Raw genomic sequence first — 19134 nt, forward strand, 5'->3', positions numbered from 1 at the left:
AGCATCCCCGGGGCACTGCACCCAGCAAGGGTTTGGGGTGCGAGTGGTGCCGGTGGAGCATCGAGGAGCCAAGTGCCCCGGCACGGTGTGGACAGCGTGCAGGGGGCTGGCTGGGAGGGGGGGGGGGGGGCTGCACTTCGTTATTTTGCATGTAGTCGCTGTAGATGATTGGGGAAGGGAGGAACAATCCTGGGATCGAATTAAAAATAAAAATAGAAAAAGAAATTAAAAAAAAAAAAGAAAAAAAAAGAAAAAAAAAGAAAAAAAAAAAAAAAAGAAAAGAAAGAGAAAGGAAATAAAAAAATATAAAAAAGGAAAAAATTTTTTTTTTTTTTTAAAAAAGAGAAAAGAGGGAAGGAAAAGGCTCCGCAGCCAACCCAGCCCGGCCCAGCCGGCTGCGAGCCGCCCCCTCGCCCCCTCCCCCGGTCCCGCACGCCCCGCTCCGCCCCGCTCCGCGCCCCCCGCGCCGCCCCGCGCCCGCCGCCAGAGCGGCCCCGGCCCCGTCCCGGCCCCGTCCCGCCCGGGGCAGGCAGCGCGGCTCGGCTCGGCTCGGCTCGGCTGCGCCTCCAGCCCCCGCTGCGAGCCTCGGGAGAGCCCCGGCCAAGGTAAGGGCGCGCTGCGGCCCCCAGCCCGCCCCGCTCACCTGGCTGCGGGCAGATGGGGCTGGGGGCTCGGGGGGACCCCATCACCGGACCCTGTAAATCCCGTGGCTTTTCCCCGCGCGGAGCGGAGCGGTCCTCCTTGCAGCCCTCTCCTCGCCTGCATGCTTTTAGTTCTTAATTTTTCCCTTTTGTCATCCCTTCTTTCCCCTGGCCCACTTTATTCGCCTGCCTCCTGCGCCCCGAGGACCCGCCGCGCGCCATCGACCGCGGGGGGACCCAACCGGACCCCGCCGCTGCCCGGCCCCAACTTTCGGACCTTTCTATCCCCTGCTGCAAAACGCCCTGCTGGGAACAAAAAGTGTTTGGGGGAAAGCTCTGCGACCTTTGGGGTTGCCGCCGGCTGCACCTCGGTGCCGCGATGCCCTTGCCCCATGGGTGCCCATCCCCGGCAGACCTCAGCACCCAAGGGCTCCCGGGTACCGGCAGCACCGGGGCAGGTCGCGGCAGCTCGTTCCCAAACACCTTGGCAAGCACAAGGTGCTTATTTTATTTGATTTTTTTTTTCTTTTTTAAGAGCGTTGCTGTTAATTGGCTCCCGATCCTACCGAGCTCCCCGGCTCCGAGCAGTCCCGGTGAGGCACGGCAGGTCCCCCCCCCGTGCGTTAGCCCCAGGCGAGGCAATAACCCGCCGGAGCTATTTTCTCATCTATGGGCAGCTTTGCTATAAGGAACATGTTTAATAAATCATAAGGCCGGTGAATTCCTGGGATTTTTATTGCTTCTGTAAAAATGCAGTTTTGATCTGTCTGCGAGGGACACTGGGAAACAAAGCTGCTCCTTTCGGGGGCCGGATCCGGCGAATTTAGGACAGGGACCTGGCAGCGGGTTGGGGGCTGTGGGCCCCCCCTGTGCGGGGCAGCACCCCACCCCTGACGCTCACTGTGGTTTTCTGCCTCTGCCCCATCTCTCAGAGGGGCTGAATATTACAGGGGGGGGACACGAGCACCCGTGAGACCCCCGCCGGCCCCTGCTCAGCTCCCGTGTGCCGCCGGGGCTGGGGGAGCCGACGCGCGCACGGAGCGAAGGCGGCGATGCCAGGGGAAATCGCGCAGCTAGAAACCCAGCCAGGCTGCGGCCGGGCTTCGAATTACATTTTTCCTCCTCGCCCTATTGCCTGGGGGCAAGAGAAGCAGCGAAAACAAAAGTGCTCCAAAAACCCGAGAGAGATCCTTACAGGAAGGATCGCCCCGTTTCCAGCGGGCAGCCTGCCCGCCTTCCCGCACCCCGCAGCCCCGCCAGAGCTCGGCCGCGCGGGGCTGCCGCACAGCAGGGCGTGGATTTCCTAACGCGCTGGGGCAGAGGAATGAAAATCAAGAAGTTTTCTTCCTCAGCTCCCTCCAGACTGCGCGCTGGGGTGCTGAGCTGCGGCTTGAAGGGCACCCCGAGGTCTGAACCCGAGAGCTGTCAGGAGCTTGGGAAGCGCACGGTGCCAGGGTGCGGGGTTAGGACTGTAAGAGGTGCTCGGAGGCGCCCAGCTCTGTCCCGCTGGCTCGAGCTGAAGGAATCCCCGTGGGATGCCACCGCCGAGCAGCACTTTGGTGACCCAGCGTTGTGCTCGTTTCCTGCCGTGCCCTTTGTTTCAGGCTGCGCAGAGCCCGGCTGCGGCGGCGGAGGCAGGGGAGTGAGCTTCGCTTTGTACGGGGAAGCGTTTAAACCCTTCGCCCTGATTCATATGTTCCATTCATATGAAACACAGTCGCGCGGAGTGTGAATGGGGACTGCTGGGGGATTTTTACGGCAATAAGCCCTAGAAGTGTCAAAAGTTATTCACACCTTGGTGAAATCAAGGATATTTCTGTCCGGGGCTCTTGGCAGGGGCTCAGCACAGCTCGCGTTGTGTCGGGTTTTCGGTTTCCCATTTGGATACTGGGGCGGGGGGAGCGCTACAGCGGCCGTCTCACCCCGACGTCCCGGTGCCGTAAGCGTCTCGGCACCCAGGGGGGCCGTGGGGCTGTGTTGGGGGGCGCATGCAGCCCCCCAGCCCCATGGGGGGGTCCAGCTGCTGCAAGGCAGCGGGTGCTTCCGTGGGGCACGAGCCCAGCGTTGGCCAGCGAAGGGTGAGCCCCCCTGCCTCGCAGGAACCGCAGCAACAATTCAGCAGCCTGGCGTGAGCACGCTGCCCACCCCGGGGCTGCTCCGCGCCCGCTGCGCTCGGCTCGGTGTTGAGAAATCCCTTCCCCTCCTGGGCCCTTTGGGGGGGGCAGCTGGGCTGGTACCGATGGCAAAAGTGTCTTGGGGTCAGGCATGTCCCTGGGGGCGTTGGCATGCTCCAGAGGAGCTGCCAAGTCCATGCTGGGGAGCGTCGGTTTGGGAGGTGATAAGGGGAAAAAGCCGCTCGGGCACGGCCCCGCTGCCAGGATGCGCCCCAGGTGCGGGGCCGGTGCCTGCGGGGTGCTCTTGCCTCCAGCAGCCGCTCCATGCAGCGCTTCTGGGCTGCTTCGAGCTGCTGTAAATCCTCTCTGAAGGAACCGGGAAGACAGTTTTATGGCTGCCGGGGAGGAAGATTAGCAGGGTGTTGTTTTCAGAGCTGATCCATCACGGGACGCGGGCGCCGCGTGGTGCATCCGTGCGCTCGGCTGCTCGTGGGGGGCGCAGAGATTCCTGCGAAGGGTGAGATAACGATGCCTGCTTTTAATGCTCCGACTCTTCTCGGGGTCTTGGGGTGATAAAACCACCTTGGCTGGGCCCCCACGTCCCCCTGGTGCCCGTGCTGCAGCCGGGCTCCCCACGAGCCGTGCGGCGAGGGCAGCGTGGCAGTGACAGCACGTTGGGCAGGGCCACCTGCGAAACGCATTAACCCCGGTGGAAGGGGCGTGCAGGGCCCTTCCCTTCCCCTTTCTCACACACCCCCTCTGTCATTCTCTCATATTTCAACTTGTCCGCAGCTCGGGAAGCGGCAGAGTTTCCATTCCCTTGCGCTACAGAAAACGTCTGTGACAACAAAACCAAGGAGCTCGGCAGGGGGAGGGATGAAGAGACGCCGAATTTCACTCGGTTTCCCCCAGGTGCTCCACCCGAGCAATTCCCTTTGGAGAGGTGCAGACCCTGGGGCTCCCCGCAGCCTGCCCGGTGCCCCGTGTGCTCGCTCGCCAGCTAATTACAGAGGCCAATTAACTGCCCGGCTGCAGGGCCAGCCTCCCTGCCCCTCTGCGGTTGCTCTCCCCTGGGTGTTTTGGGGAGAGGACTGGGTGCTGCTGGCAGCCCCCCAGCTGCATCCTGCAGAAATCCCGTGGGACCGGAGCCCCCTGGGGCTGCAGGCGATGCCAGGGCCGTCGCCCCACACTCTCCTCCCTCCTGCTGGGCTCAGCCCCGTGCCACTGGCCCCACGGGACGGCTCAGGCGCTGCCGGACACCACGAGCTGCTTTCCCTTTTCCCCTCATCACCATTGTTGTTCTTGAGTCCCATCCCGGTGTGTCTGGCCTCCTCCCCGGGACTGTCTGGTCTCTGCGCAACCCTGAGCATCATCTATGAGCTACAACGTGGTGAGATGAAACCCCACTGCCAAGGGGGGGCCTTCTTGCCCGGCCAGATTTCAGCATGCCACCCGAATGTCTGCTTGGGGCCGCGGCCGGCAGCAGAGGCCAGGTCGGGTGGCCAGGTCGGGTGCTGTGCTGCACAGCCCCAGCTCACCTGTGTGTGTCCTGTGGCTCCTCGGGAGATGCTGCAGGATCCCGACCCTTCACCATGCCCACGTCCTGCCCCAAACCCTCTGTGATCCCTCCAGACCCACCCCCCCGGCACCCTGCCGTGGCCAGATCCTGCTCCCTCCCTGGGGACCTGCTCCCGAGCACCGCAGGCAGGAGCTGGGGGTTGTTAGAAGAGGGACAAGGGAAAAAAGGAGCCCAAAAGCAGCTGCGTGAGGTTCTCTCCTGTACCCTCAACCCAGCTGCAGAGTGCAGCTCTGGCCTCCTGTGGCCCCGGTGTCATCCGAGTTCAGGCGGCAGAGCTGCGGATCACAGGCAGGAGCCGCAGCCAAGATCCCCGGCTGCTCTGCAGCAGCTCTCGTCTCCGTGGCCTTCCCTGGGGCTGAGCCTGTCCCTCTGTCCCATCTGGAGATGTTTGTCCTTAGAGACTCTCTGGGGCGCCTCTGCGCAGGACAGGGCTTGGCAAGAAATGACTGGGGAGGAGGAAAATCATCTCCATGTCCACCTGCGGCTCTGTGCGGGCAGCGAGGGGCAGACAGAGAGGCGGAGGCCGGGGCTTTCCCAGCTTGGATATTTTGCACCAAAGACCCGAGTCCTGAGCATTGAGGTTCAGCACTCTCAGCCCCCAGCAAGCACTGTCTTCCCTGGGCAGGATGTGGCCCCAGGAATCCCCCCCAAAACCAGCAGAGTTCTGCAAACCATCCCCAAGCCCAAGCAGCCCAGAAAGCCCCGATCGCTGGGATGTCGCCGCTCTCTTTTCCTCCCATGCAGATCTCCCTGGCCATTGCTGAGAGCCTCGTTATTGTTCTTGCAGAGGGTTTTGTTTCACTGCTGCCTTCCAAGTTCCCAGGGATCTAAATTGTAAAGAAGGGGTCTTGTAAAGAGCCCCGTCCAGATGAATGAGATGATACTGCTGGTATCGAGATGAGATCTGTCCCCATCTTTATCCGCAGACAATGCAGCAGTGGGAGCAAACAAGGATACAGCCTTTCTTCTGGGGCACATTAGCCAAATCAGAGCCTCCTCTTTGTTTTGCTCTGAAACCTAAGCCCCTGCAGCCAGACCACCTTGTGCTTGCAGCGCCCGGCTCTCCGCAGCCGTGGGGGAATTCATCCCATTCTCTGCCACGTCCCGGTGCCCAAGCTGCGGGCAGGGCAGGTGTCTTTGGCTCTTTGGGTTTAGAGGGGGGATTTCTTTTCTGCTCCTGCTGCTGCGTGCGTCCTTTGTGCACCCACGGGTCTCCGTGCTGCTCGGGGTGCTGCTGGCCAAGGGGGCACGAGCTGCAGGAGGTGGAGGCTGCCCTGTCTGTAAGGACAGCCAGCGTCGGGGCAGCGGGGGCGGCAGGGGCAGCTCTGTGCACAAGGCTTGCCGCGGTGCCCGAAGCCTGCGGCCGCTTCACCTGCTTTCCCATTTCCTTACAAGTCCTACAATTCAGCCCGGGTTTGTTTTAAGAAGTTACCGGAGGCTGAGAGAGCCTGGGACTGATTTATGGCTTCCCATCAAAATCGTGTGGTTTCACCACGGCGCTTGGAAGCCTTGGCTGCACTTTTTTTTTTTTTTTTTTTTGCTTTCGAGACGTTGGCTCTGCTCCAGGCTCAGCTCCTCGGGGTGAGAGCACGGGTGCAGGGGGAGCACCAGGTTGGCAGCGTTCGGGTGTCGTGGGGGAGCTGCACCTCGCCGTGGGGAGAAGATTTAATGTCAGGACCACACAGCCGTCATTTTCAGGGGAGTGCTGATAAGGCGAGGGGAGGCTTGGCACAGCAGGGAGCTGCAGAGCTTCCTTTGCATTCCTCGTAGCTTTAATTTCAACATCGGCCACTTATCACCCTCGCATCCTGCTAACGTTGAAGTGGCTCGGTGTCAGCAGCTCCCAGCAAGCTCTCCCGTCCCATTTTTGTGCCCCGGGGAGGCCGTGCAAGATCTGCTGGGCTCCTCCGTGCCCTGCTCCCACAGCCACAGGCTGAGCCGCCAGTACCCGCCGAGGTTAAGTATGTGGGCTTTTGCCAGATAAGCATATTTTCAGCCTCAAACATGCATTGTCAATGACTTCAGAAAGGTATTATTCAGCTGTTGCAGTGCTCTGTAAGCCAGCCAGCCGGCGCAGGGAAACAAGCCTACTTTTATTGCTGTTTCTTCGTATTTCCTGATAGTGCCACTCTGGCACTCGAAAGCCATGGGTCAGATCCCCGCAGATTTGGGTTAGGATTACAGCAGCGATACCTTTGTCTTCCTTTTGCCGTTAATTCCAGACCCTTTGGGCCCCAGCGGGGTCTCACTGATAACCTCACCCCGAAACCTCACTGTCCTGTGCGCCAGCCCGGGTGCAGGAGCCGACCACGGCGCTGCTCGGAGCGGGCACGGGCACCTCGGGCACAGGGAGGGCACCGGGGTCCTGGAGCCCCGCGATGGCCACGTGCCCGCAGAGCTCTGGGTGTCATGCTGGGGGAGTTCTGGCTTCGTGGACGGAGGGAAATAGTGCTCTGCATCACCCAAGTGGCAGGGTCAGGGCGGCGATGTGCAGGGGCCGTGCCGCACCGAGCATCCCCTGGCAGAGGTGGTGCAGAGCGGTTTCGGGTCTTGGGGGCCTCGTGGTTTTGATTATTTATGTTGTAAAGATGAAAGGGAGAACCAGGCGTCTTCGCATAACATCCCCTGTCTGCATCCAAAGGAAGCTGGGGGGGGCTTTTTTTGCTTTTTTCGTTACCATTTCCCCCGCCAAGGCGGGGCGGCGCTGAGCACCGGGAGCGCCTCGCCGGGGTCCCGCACCCTGCTCCTTCCTTCCTGCCGCCTCCGCAGAGATGTCTGCACCACAACCAGCCCCAGGCCGTGCCAAACGCCGTGCCAGCCAGCACCGCTGCCCCGGGTGCGCTCAGCGCTGCTCAGTGCTTCCTCCTGTGCCCGTTGCCGTTAAGCCTCCTCGGCGTTGTTTCTCCAAGACCATGTGTGATGTTAGTGCTGAATGTAAACTATGAGCTCAGATGAGACCCCAGAGCCCCTCCAAGCACTTATAAGCGGAGCTATACAATGAGTTTGTAATTATTTTATACCGAGCCGGGTATTTTCCTCCCCCGGGGGAAGGCCAGTGCAGCGTATAAGCGCGGGCCCGTGCCAAACCGTGCCCAGGCAGCGCTTTTATGAAATGTTGGGCTCCTAAGAATTAATTTCATTTGAAACATTCTTTTCGTTTTTCATAAAGCACAGCAAATCCGCGGTGCTTACGGCAGGAATGCACCGAGCGCTGCCGGGCAGACACGAATTCCCCACGGTGCACCGACGGGGCGGGGGCTTCCCCGGGTACCGACAGCGCTGCGAGCCCCTGCCCCCCCCGTGCCCGAGCATCCCCCAGGAGCAGGGGTGATGCTGGACCATCCCGCAGCCAGCCGTGCCCACGCAAGCGGGTGGTGCTGAGCAGGAAAAGGGCACGGCTGCCAGCTCTCAAAAACCACAGATTTTTTTCATTTTTTCCCCCCTGACACATCCAGATTTTGTCATTTTGCCCGGCAGTCGCATCCCCTCCGCGGGGGCGGCTTTGCCCTCTGTGACCATCCGTCCCTTCCCGGGGTCTGGGGGGAAGCTGGCGGCCGTCTCCTCCCGTCTGACATTTGCAGGGCCGTGGGAGGAGCGGGCTGCTTGTCCCCAAAGGTCAGGGAAATGCCAGCGAGGCCGCCCCGTGGGTGAGCGCCAGGCGCGAGGACAGCGGCTGCCTGCTTGCTGCTGGGCTGCGGCATCCTGCCTGGCTGGGAAAGGTCCTGGTAAACGGCCTGCTGAGTCCTCTGGCTGCTGGGGCCTGAGCCTGGGGGTGAAAATGAAGTGGACTTGCTCAGGTGGCCGGTTGCAAGGACTTGAAGTGGGTTTTGGGGCTGGAGTAGTGAAATGAAGGGCTCTCGGTGCTGGAGAGCCAGCAGCAAGGGAAGCGCTGCGGGAGGAATAAATCCGCATCCATCTCATCGCTGGACGCACAGGGGCAGCTCAGCACCGGTGAGACCCCTCTGGGCCCAGCACTGACGGGGTTTTGCTCCCTGGGGTCAGGTCCCGGAGGGAAGCAGAGCCCAGACCCCGTTACCCTGGGTGCTGCCCCGCTCCGCCAGCATCCCCCGCAGGAGCCTGGAGCCGGGCTGGGAGCGCGCCTGGGAGCTCGCTGGCTCACACATCTTCCCCTCTCACCTGGCTGACGTGCGCCAAACCTGCCTTAAAGAGCTGATTGTGGTGGATAAGAAGAGGATTAGAGGGTTTAGCAGGTGTCAGGCCTCATATTTCACTATGATGGAGGGGTGTTTGTGGCTTGCTCTTCCCTGCTCCTGTCTGAGCCCTGCCGGAGCTGGGGCTGCCCTTTCCTTCTAAGTATTTAATGCTAATGTGGGGTAAATGTGAGATCTGGGGGGGCTTGCAATACAGCAGGGTGAGCTGGCAGCAGCGAGTGGGCAATCTGACCCAGCCGGATGGCCGCATGCCTGCATCCTGCTGCCAGGACAGCTGCATCCCTCTGAGCCCAATGGGCTCCATCCCATCCACACCCCTTCCCTTCCCTTCCCTTCCCTTCCCTTCCCTTCCCTTCCCCCCTTCCCTTCCCTTCCCTTCCCTTCCCTTCCCTTCCCTTCCCTTCCCTTCCCTTCCCTTCCCTTCCCTTCCCTTCCCTTCCCTTCCCTTCCCTTCCCTTCCCTTCCCTTCCCTTCCCCCCCTTCCCTTCCCTTCCCTTCCCTTCCCTTCCCTTCCCTTCCCTTCCCTTCCCTTCCCTTCCCCCTTCCCTTCCCTTCCCTTCCCTTCCCTTCCCCCTTCCCTTCCCTTCCCTTCCCTTCCCTTCCCTTCCCTTCCCTTCCCTTCCCTTCCCTTCCCTTCCCCCTTCCCTTCCCTTCCCTTCCCTTCCCTTCCCTTCCCTTCCCTTCCCTTCCCTTCCCTTCCCTTCCCTTCCCTTCCCTTCCCTTCCCGGCAGGTACCAGCAGGGCCACATCAGGACGGCCTCGTGTCCCCCCCCAGTCACTCTATTGTCCCCCCCAGCTGGCTGGGGATGCACAGGCACTCCTTGAGGTGGGCCATGGGTTTTGCCAGCCCGAGGAGGGTGCTGAGCCCTGCTCGCTCCCCGTTTTGCTGGGACAGCATCAGCGTGCGGGGCTGGGCCGCTTCTGTTGCTTAAATCGAGTTTTCTCCAGGAGACTGGGGGGCACTGGGGGCCTCCAGACAAGGAACGGGCTTTTGTGCGCCGGGCTGCAAGCCGATCCCCTTTTGTGGTTTCGCTATTTTGGATGATGCACTTTGTTATTCCAAGAACCACCCGGCAAAAGGACCCCGTGAGCCGAGTCCCCAGCGCCGCCTGCGCTCGCTGCGCCTTTGTCTGCGCCCACCTGGGGCCCGCTGCGGGTGCTGGTGCCCTTGAGCACCGCTGCCACTGCACCCGGGGGAGAAGGCAGGAGCCGGCGTCCCCGTCTTGCAAACGGGGCCGTGCTGACGGGCAGCTTAGGGGATTAGCCAATGTTGGGAAAGCGAGTGTGCCCAGCAGAAAATGCGGGGTTTGCTTAATTCCCTGGCACACTCATGTCCCGGGCGGCACGCTGACAATAACCCGATTGTGGCCACGCTGCCAGGGTCTGGAGCTGGTCCTGGGGTGCCTGAGCAGCCCCTCTGCCCCCCTGGATAAGGCTGGGCCCTCACCTCCAGCCCCCTGAGCTCAGCCTCTCGGCAGGACCTGCAGGGTTTGGTGTCTTGACTGCGCGCATCTCCATCGGTGACGTGCGCGGGGAGCGCTGGAGCCACGGCACCGCTGTCTGGGCTGCGGATGGGGACTGGTCCTGCAGCACCCCGAGCTGGGCACGGGCACCTCTGAGCTGCTTTCTCGGGCCCCCAGGGCCGGGCATTTCGTCTGGAGCAGCCTTGGCCCGGCCGGCATCGCCTCCTGCCGCGCAGGGATGCTGCTGGCTCTGTTTGTCTTGGCTCCGCTGGGCTTTTTCCTGCAAGAGAGCTGCTTGTAGCTGGGCAGGAGCCAGCGGGTTTATAAATAAAAGCATCGGACACCTCTCTGGGTGGTGCTGAAAGTTCCCGAAATAGCCTCGCGGCCCCGCCAAGGGTCGCGTGGCTGGGCTGTTCGCAGAAGCAGCCCCGGGTCTGGGTGTGGAGGCAGGGCTGGCCCCGGCTGCTGCCTTCGTCCCTCCTGCGCCCGCCTTGCACCAGCTCCGCGCTTCCCTCCGTGATGCTGGGAAGCACGGGGAAGAGCTGCCTCGGCTGGCTTGGAGGCATCCCCTGCATCACCAGCCTGCCACTGGGATGTCCCCGGCTGGCGCTGGGGCTGGCTGTCCCTGTCCCCAGCGAGGACGATGCTCTGGGAGCAGGCACCGGGTGCCACCCGGGGGCTCACCGCCTGCAGGCACTTCCCCTGCCTCAGATTTTCCCCGCAGCTCTGGCCTGGAAGGGGTCATCCGAGGGCACGGGAGGCTGGCCTTGTGCAGCGGGGAGCTCCTGTTGGGAAACCAGGAGGCTCACGGGGTGCCAAGGCACAGCCGAGCCCGTTCAGCACCGCAGCAGCCCCGCATCCCCCCAGGCTTCCCTGCCGTTTCAGGCAAGCTGTGCTAATTCCAGTTATTTCTCCGTCAGCAGCAAAGCTGGTGCTGCCCAGCCCCACCAGCCTCTGGGTGCAGAGATCTGGGGCACGAGGGTGCTGAGCTCAGAAAGCCGTGGGCATCACCCGGCCCCCAGTGCAGCTGCAGGAGCCTTTCCCTGCACTGCTCCCTGCACAATAGCTTTTGGGTTAAAAATTGAAGGGTTTCTGTTCTTTTTTTTCCTCTTTTTTTTTTTTTTTTTTATAATTGTCCTCTAGAAAAATAGGATGAATAAGTTGATTTAATTTTTTCCCCATGTCTCGTTGCCACATATGAAGGCCCATAAATCCTAAGCGAAGCACAGCAGCGCAGCAGCCACAGCAGAAACCCAGAGCTCTCCAGAGCGCGGCACGCTCGAGCCGGGGGCTCAAACATTTCCCATTTCCTCGAAGACAGAAACAGGAAAATGCCCGGGGCTTCTCCTGAGGGGTGCACGGGGCGCAAATGGCCCCACAGGGTGCAGTTGTGCATGCGTGGGGATGAGCCGCATGCGTGCCCGTGCTCCTGCCTGGCACGCTTTTTTGCATTGCAGGGTTATTTTGGGATTCCTGGCAGTGCTCAGGATCCGTGCATGGTGGCTTTCCTGGGAGCTTGCGGGAACCCCTGCGTGCTTGGGCTTTTGCACAGCACAATTGAGTAACAGAGACCGAGATTCATGCGCTGTCCGCCCTCGGAACAGAGCGTCTGGTGACGGATGTGCCCTGCTCTGGGCTCCCGTGTGATTTCCGAGCCTTGCAAAGCGCCTGGTCCAAGGTCAGCCCCCGGGCAGGCACGGTGCCCAGCCACCTCCATGGCCCCTTGGCATCCCTGGACCTGCTGAGCACCGTGGGGATGGTGTGAATGGTGTCCCGGTGCGCTGTGCCAACGGCTGTGCCGCGGAGAGCATCCTCGCATGGCCTCAGCTCCACTCCCCCTGTGCAGGGCAGGAGCAGAGGCAGCGCAGGGACAGCGAGGCTAGAGCCCCCGGCCTCAACCCCCGCGGTGCGACTCCATCGTGCTGCCAAACTGGTTTGTAATGGGAACCAGCAGCTGCCCCAGCGCGGAGGCCGGAGCAGGCTCCCCGGCCGCGCTGCCCGCTCCGGCTGGATGCCGCCCGGGCACCGGCGCTGGCTCGGAGCCGCCGCGGGGCTTGGGAAGCGGGTGCTGAGCGTGGGCAGAGGGAGGCTCCCGCATGACACAGCCCGGAGGGGAGCCGTGCATGGAAAATAGGAGCCGAATGTTTTTCCAGCTTGAAGCCCAAACAAAAGGTTTTGTAATAAATGCGTCCCTCGGCCCCGGCTCTGCACCCGGCGCGGCTGGCCGGCACGGCCCCCCCTCCCGCCGTGGCCCCGGCGAGGCGCTCCCCGATTTCTCCCCGTGGTGCTGCCAGGACGGGGGCCAAGGGGCAGAGCTGTCCCAGGCCCCCGTGCCACGGGGCAGGGCCCAGCGCCGCTGCCGCGAGCCCTTGTGCTTTTTCATGCAAAATCTGCCCTTAAAAAAAGATCGCTTCAGCGGGGTTTTGTTTGCTTTCGTCAAAAGCGGGACGCGGACACGTGGGAAAGAGGTGAAGAGCGGGGTGCCTGCGGGGGCCGCGATGCCCGGCGGGTTTTGGCTTCTCCTCCTGCCGGGGGCACAAGGGGGGCTCACAATGGGGTCGCTGCGGGTGCTGGGTGCGCATCGGGAGGAGCCGGGGAGCAAAAGGGCACTGGGAAGCGGAGCCAGCCCTGGTTGCTCATCTGTCTGAGGGCTGGCGTCGCTTACAGAAATAAATAAGTCCCACCAAGAAAACATTCTGCGTCTTCTTCGCTGCTGGTGCTTGAGCTCCGGGTCCGTCATTTGGCTTGGCAAAGGGTCAGCGATAATAAAGCCCGCCCAAGTCAAGCGCTCCCCGCCTTGCCGGGACACGGGGCTGGCTCTGCTGCTACCAAAGCTTTAAACTCGCCCAGGTCGCCAGCCTCACAGCAGTTCTCCCAAACCCACTTGTGACGCTGCGTCCACTGCTCCTACGGGCCACCTTCCCCGAGTGGGGTCCAGAAGTGTCTGTTTTCCCCCAGGATGGTCGTTCCCATCATCATCGGTGCGGCCACCCCGGTGTGTTTGGGACCCGCCGTGTATTTGGGACAGCTCGGCTGGTGGCAACGTCTGGGGGAAGGAGAAATATCAGGGGAAGGGCCGGGGTGGGCTCTGCTCCCCCCTCCGGTCCGGCCAGGCGCAGGCAGAGGGAGGCTTCGGGATCTGGAAGCCTTTAAAGCAGATTAGACCAGATATTGGATTGCACTGGAAATTAGGAGCCCGGTAATGAGATTGTGGCTTCGGCTAGCTGCAGATTAGCGTTACTCGGGGTTTGAAGCTCTTTGTTTATAGCAAATATAGATGGGGCAGACAGACAGACAGACAGACAAGCCTTGTCCCAGGGGTGGAGCTGCAAAGCTGCGATGGGTCGGGGCTGGGGGGTGTCAAGATATCCCCTGCTCCTCGGGGTCCTGGGCGACCCGGGGCCCCTCATCCCCCTCTGCACACCCTGGGAGCAGGGTGAGGACAGCGGGCACGGGGCTCGGCTGCCTCTGCCACGGGGTTCAGAGGGGGCCGGGAGGTTTGGAGCCATCTCCAGAGAAGCAGAGTGGCTGGAATTCCCTGCGAGGCTTTCAGCTCCGAGACAAAAGAAATGTGGGAACTACTAAAAAAAAAAAAAGGGAAAAAAAAATTCAAATTGAAAAATCAAAACAGCTGATTCAGTGGTGTTGAAACATCTTGTGACAGCGCTGGAGGAATTTTTTCCAAACGGGGTTCTGGGAAGGATCGGCCTGGTTTTAACACAGCCCGCTTCCGTCCCTACGGCCGCGCACGTGCTGCGGGGCCGCGTCCCCCTGGGCACGGAGCTGAGCCCCTCGGGAACCCGGGGGCTGCTTCCTCCGGTGCTGCAGGCTCGTGGGGCGCTGCATCCAGCTCTGCTAAGAGGTCCTGAGCTGCTCCAGGGTGTAAACGATCCAGATCGCCTCCATTCCCCGCCGAAAACGGTCATTATGGGGAAAATCTGAAATACAAGCCGGGAGCGCCGGAGCCAGCGCTGGCCGGGCGACGGGAGCGTGGTTTATGGTAGCGGCTTGTCAGAGTTTCCACTGAACACCTCGGGCTTTCTGGGATCTCACATCGGCTCACATAAATTAAATTAAATTAAATAACATAAACTAAGCTAATGTCTGAGCGTCGCGCACCCGATCCCCTCGCCGGGGCGTGAGCGCGTTTGAAGTGCGGCCGGCGCAGACTTCCCCGCGCCGCCGGGACGTGCAGGGGGCAAGAGGGGAAACCGGGGCGGGCGTTTTGGTGCTGAGCCCCGTGTAGGGGCACGGAGCAAAGCACGGGGCTCAGCAGCGGGGCTTCGGGCACCCGAGTGCAGCAGGGGATGGGGATGGTGGGCAGGGGGTGCCCCAGGGGGCGCGGGGTGCCAAGGGCTTGAGCTGCGTTGGCAGGGGAAGATGGGGGTGTTTGGGTCCGGGCAGAGGGAGCCACACGCTCTTTTTTTTTTTTTTTTTTAATGAGTTAATTGACAGAACGCAGAAAAGTCACATGTTTTAAACCCGTGAAATCCCCGAGCGAAGGCTGGGCTTGTCAGTCATCCTTATAGGGCAAAGCGAGGGCAGGACCAGGCGAGGGGCCCCACGGTGCGGAGGGGTGCAGCCTCCGCGCCGCCCGTCCCCCCCAGTACCTCCTGTCCCCACAACACCTCCCGTCCCCCCAGCACCTCCTGTCCCCCCCACCACCTCCCGTCCCCCCCCAGTACCTCCCGTCCCCCCCCCCACCTCCTGTCCCCCCCAGCACCATCCCCGCCACCCACACCATGTCCCCAACCCCGCTGCCACCGCACCCGAGACCCCGCAGCGGGGAGACCCCGGGCACGGGGTGGGCGATCACACCGGGGGCTACCGAGCACCCCACCAGGGGAATTTGCTGGGTGCTGCGTGCGGGGAGATGATGGGTGCGGCGGGGAAAGGATGGGTGCGGTGCCCCAAGAGGTGAAAGGGGACTGTGGGCTGTGGGACCGGGACCCCGGGGTGCCCAGGTTTGGCGGCTGTGGAGGGGCTGGGCAGGGCCGCGGCACCTCCCTGGCAGGTAACCCAATCCCTCCCCGCCGCCCCCCGCCCTCCGCCCCGCTGCCGAGCAGAAACGCCGCCGAGGCTCCCAGTCCTGAAATTTATTTTAATGTAAACCTAGCTCTGAGGCAGCTTTTTCTCATTTTTAAACTATTTCATATCAATCCTTGGCCTGACATTTGTTTTCTTTGAATTTGGTGGGGAGCGTGGTCTGCATTGCTGAGGATATCTCCTCAGGAATCTTGGCAGAGGCCGCACCGTATCTTTGAAGAAACGGCAAATGCAAAACAGAAGGCAGATATTAGAGGAGCACAAACAAGATTTTCCCCGTGCTCACCCCAGAAGCGGCACAGCAGCAGTGGGACCGGGGGCTCGGGCACTTGGGATGGTGGCAGAGGGACCCCACGGGGGGGCACCGCAGCTCCCCGGGCATGGGGCGACCCCGCTGCACCCCCAGGCCCCAGGTGGGGTCGGTGGCCCCGACACTGGTGGCACTGCCCCAGGTTTTTTGGGTGCCATCGGGTCCCCACCACCTGTAGCAGCCCGGCGCGAATGCAGGAGGGGAAATCGCCCGGTTGGGTGGAAAAGGAGAGGAAACGGGGATCAAAGGGCCCAGCAAAAGCAGGGAGACGGGATTTCAAACCCGTGACATTAAAATAAAACGACTGTTAGGATAAACACTGAAACACAGTTTCCCATCCCAGGCAGCCAGCCTCGCTGTCAGAGAGCCGGGAGGCTAGGATTATGTACTTTGGCATTTCACACCCGAAAGAAGTTTTCACAGCAGCTCACAAATTTGCTGTCGTATCTGGGAGGCCAGGAGAGCACCAGAACACGGACGAGGAGCGCGGTGGTGCTGAGCCTGGAAAAAGAATGGAGTGGGGATGCCGGGACCGCGTCGGGACCACGAGGAGCCCACCAGTGGCACCGGAGCCGCGGGGCACGAGGAGGAGCAGCCTCGGCTCCCGGTGCCCCGGCTCCATCCCTGCCATGGCACGAGGCTGGCGATGGGCGGCGCGCATCCATCCTGGGCTACGGGTGCTGTGGCTGACGGCTCCGTGCCGCAAACTGGAGCCGCCGAGGAGGTTTTTGTGAACTCAGGGGTGATGAAGGGAGGTTGTTGTCCCAACAGCGTTTGGATCCGGGCAAGGAGAAGCTCCTGGACCCGGTCACAAGGGTCGTCCTGCGGAGCAGCCGTTTGCTGCTTAGATCCTAACGCAGCGAGGAACGAGGGGCTGTGCACCCAGCCTGCCTTCTCCCCCCATCTCGGCTCTGCCCCCAGCTGCTGCCCCTGGAGCAGCCCCAATGCCCCCGGCTCTTGGCAGGAGCCGGGCAGCCCCGGCCCCCTCCACCCCCAACCCCAAATTTTGCCCCGGTGATGGGTCGCCGGGTGCCGAGGAGGTGGCTGACGACGCTTTGCTTGCCGTGGGTGCAGCTCGGAAGGATGGGAGGAGATGCCTGGCTGTGGCCACGCTCCCACCGTGGATAATTCTCCGTCATCCCCCATCGTGGGGCTGCCCTGAGCACCCTGCTCCTACGTCCCAGGCATAAAGCCTTCAAGTGCATCCTCGGGGTGACTTCTGGGACACTCGCTGTCCCACAAACCGACACAGCTCGTCCTGACGAGACCGGGCGAATGCGATCGCTTTTATTTATAAAACACACAGAGGAATAAAGCCCTCTGGAGGAGGAGGGAAGAGCGCCAAGCCGCCTTGCCCCGCGGTGCGCTCGCTTCAACCAGCACTCAGCCGCCGTGGCTGGGCTGCGGCTTTGGCCGGGGCCCGGCTGAGCGGCCGCGGCTCTTCCCACCAGCTGCCGGCCCCAAAACGCCCGGCAGCTTTGGGTTCCCACCACGGGCGATGCCTGAGACCTTGGCACATCCAGATACAGAAACCTCCCCCTGGGGATGCGCGGGCAGGTGCAGTGGATGCAGCAGGTGTATGGGATTTGGAGAGGCACGGGGCTAATCCTGCACAGGGGCACGGCTGTGTGCGCCTTTGGTGTGGTGCTGCCCTAACGCCGCTCTTCTCAGCACACTCACAAGGGACAGGGACCTGCAACAAATAATGAAATGTCCCTGAAGACCCCACGCTGCTCCGTGGGGCCGGGCAGCAGCTCCCCGACCTTTGCAGATCCCTGTGCGGCGTCCCTGTGTGGGATGGGGCAGCGCAGGCTGCGCACCCAAAGGCTCCAGCCGGGACCACAGCTCGTTACCAAGCCGGTGACCCCGACACGAGGCCGGTTTCAACGTCTGCGGCTCGTGGCCGCTTGCCTGCAAATTCCCTGCCATGGGAATCGCTGTCTGCGGGGCCCTCCGGGCTTGGCGGATTTCTTTGCAAAACACCCGTCGGGTTTGAAACCCTGCTTCTGCGCGGGGCCTGCGAGGACACAGCGGTGCTGGTCCCTGTGGACCCTGCACAAACACTGCAGCGCCTTGCAGAGGGCTGGGTCCTGCAGCTGCCACCATCCCACGGTGTCCGTGCAGGTGCTGCATGGCACAAGGCAGGGACACCACGCCCCGGCATCACCGACCTCACCACATGCCCCGGTGCTTGGCTCGCTCCGCACTGTCCTTTCGTTTTTTTTGGGAAGGGCACCGTCCCCCCGCGAGGAGGAGGAGGAGGAGGAGAAGGAGGAGAGGGGAAGAAGAGGGGAAGGAAAAAAAGAATCCCCACAAAAATGTCTTCATAACAGGAAACGTCTCATAAAATACCTGTGGTTTGGCATGTGTGATCCGACTGGTCAAACTATGCACCTGGCAGGCAACCCTGCTATTAATGCTGCGCGCAGTCTGGTATTTCGGTGGGGCTGCAGCTCGGAGGGGGAGGACGGGAGCGGGAAGCTCGGGGAGCAGGAGCCCTCCGCGGGGCTGGCTGCGGGGGAACGCGCCCGTCAGGTCCCACGGGGGCTGGAGCAGCCCCATCAGGGCTGAAACCCCGTCTGCAGCACCCAGGGGTGTGTTGAGCCGGGCCGAGCCTCCAGCAGAGCGTGCGGCTCCATGCCCGGCTGCAGAGCAGCCCGAGCATGCTGCTGTTAATTACTGCTTAATTACAGCAGGTCAGGGCGCAGGGGTTGGCTGAGCACTGCTGGGCGAGGGGCTGCTCCTGATGCCCCCCAGAAGCGGGCTCCTGGTGCGGTGAGACCTGCGGAAGGGCCGCAGCACTGACAAACACCCTGCTCGTGCTGCCTGGATCCGTCCTGGGGCTGCGGGTGCTGCTTCCAGGCTGGGCTGGTCGGGAAACCTCAGCCACCGGTGCGTGCCGGGCCCGCGGCGATCGCACAAAGGCCGTTTGTGAAGAGCCCTGTAGGAGCAGAAACACCGAATTTCGGCAGGTCGGGGCCCTGCTTTTCCGTGCTGACCCGTGTCCGTGACAGAGCAGACGTGGGGCTCTCTGCCCACGTCTCCGAGTGCTGCGGTGCCGCCGAGGCGGGGGGTGCGAGGAGCTGTTCCCCGGGGATGGCTTCATTGTGCGCGTCAGCAGCGATCAGCCCGGGGCTCCGCCGCGCTCAGCGGAGGAGTTTTGACAGCTGGAGGTGAGGGATTAAGCCCTGAGCTGTGACCTGCGGCGGGCTCACGCCTCGCTGTGCTGCGGCACGCACACGCCGAGGGGCATTAATCCGCCTTAGCTGATCCCTGACCCGGTGGCTGCGGGATCAAGCGGCGGCACCGACCCCATCGGCAGCACCCTGGCTCCAGGCAGGATGAACCGCGGGCACCGGGCGGCGTCACAGCGAGCAGCGTGTGCTGGAGCAGCGTGCACCACGTGCGTCCCCGCTGTGTCCCAAAAATCAGCCTGGCATCCCCAGGACATCGCCGCCGGGGGCAGGGCGTGCTCCCCGCACGCTCGCCACTCTCCGCACACCGCACATGGCTCAGGCGTGTCGGGAGGCGAGTCAAGACAGGGAGAAGTACCCAGCTTGGGGTTTGCAGAAATCTTTTTAGCAGCTGTGTGCAAACCAGCTGTTTTATGGCCGGCGCAGCGAGCGGAGTCTGGCTTCCTACAGCCTCGTGTTGTGCAGCCCTCAAACTCCTCCCGCCGCAGCAGCCGCCCCCATCGCAGCCGCGCCAGTGCCAGCCCCGCTCCCCTCCTGCTCCCCAGCCCGGCCGCGGGCGTTCCGAGCTCCACGGGTGCCGGCTGCCCGTGTGCCTGGCCCCAGCCTCCCCCTGCG

At 62.4% G+C, this 19134-nt stretch overlaps 1 protein-coding gene across 1 annotated transcript in view; it reads left to right on the forward strand.

Moving 5' to 3' along the window:
- Window positions 1-447: 447 nt before the first annotated feature.
- COL8A2 (collagen type VIII alpha 2 chain) overlaps window positions 448-19134 on the forward strand; it is a 33453-nt gene continuing 14766 nt past the window's right edge. Inside the window, exon 1 of the mRNA XM_048052697.2 lies at window positions 448-605. The gene's annotated coding sequence lies outside the window, so the exon portion shown is untranslated. The remainder of the gene's footprint in view (window positions 606-19134) is intronic.

The sequence above is a fragment of the Anser cygnoides genome, chromosome 24 (genome assembly GCF_040182565.1).
Source record: "Anser cygnoides isolate HZ-2024a breed goose chromosome 24, Taihu_goose_T2T_genome, whole genome shotgun sequence".
Lineage (NCBI taxonomy): Eukaryota > Metazoa > Chordata > Aves > Anseriformes > Anatidae > Anser > Anser cygnoides.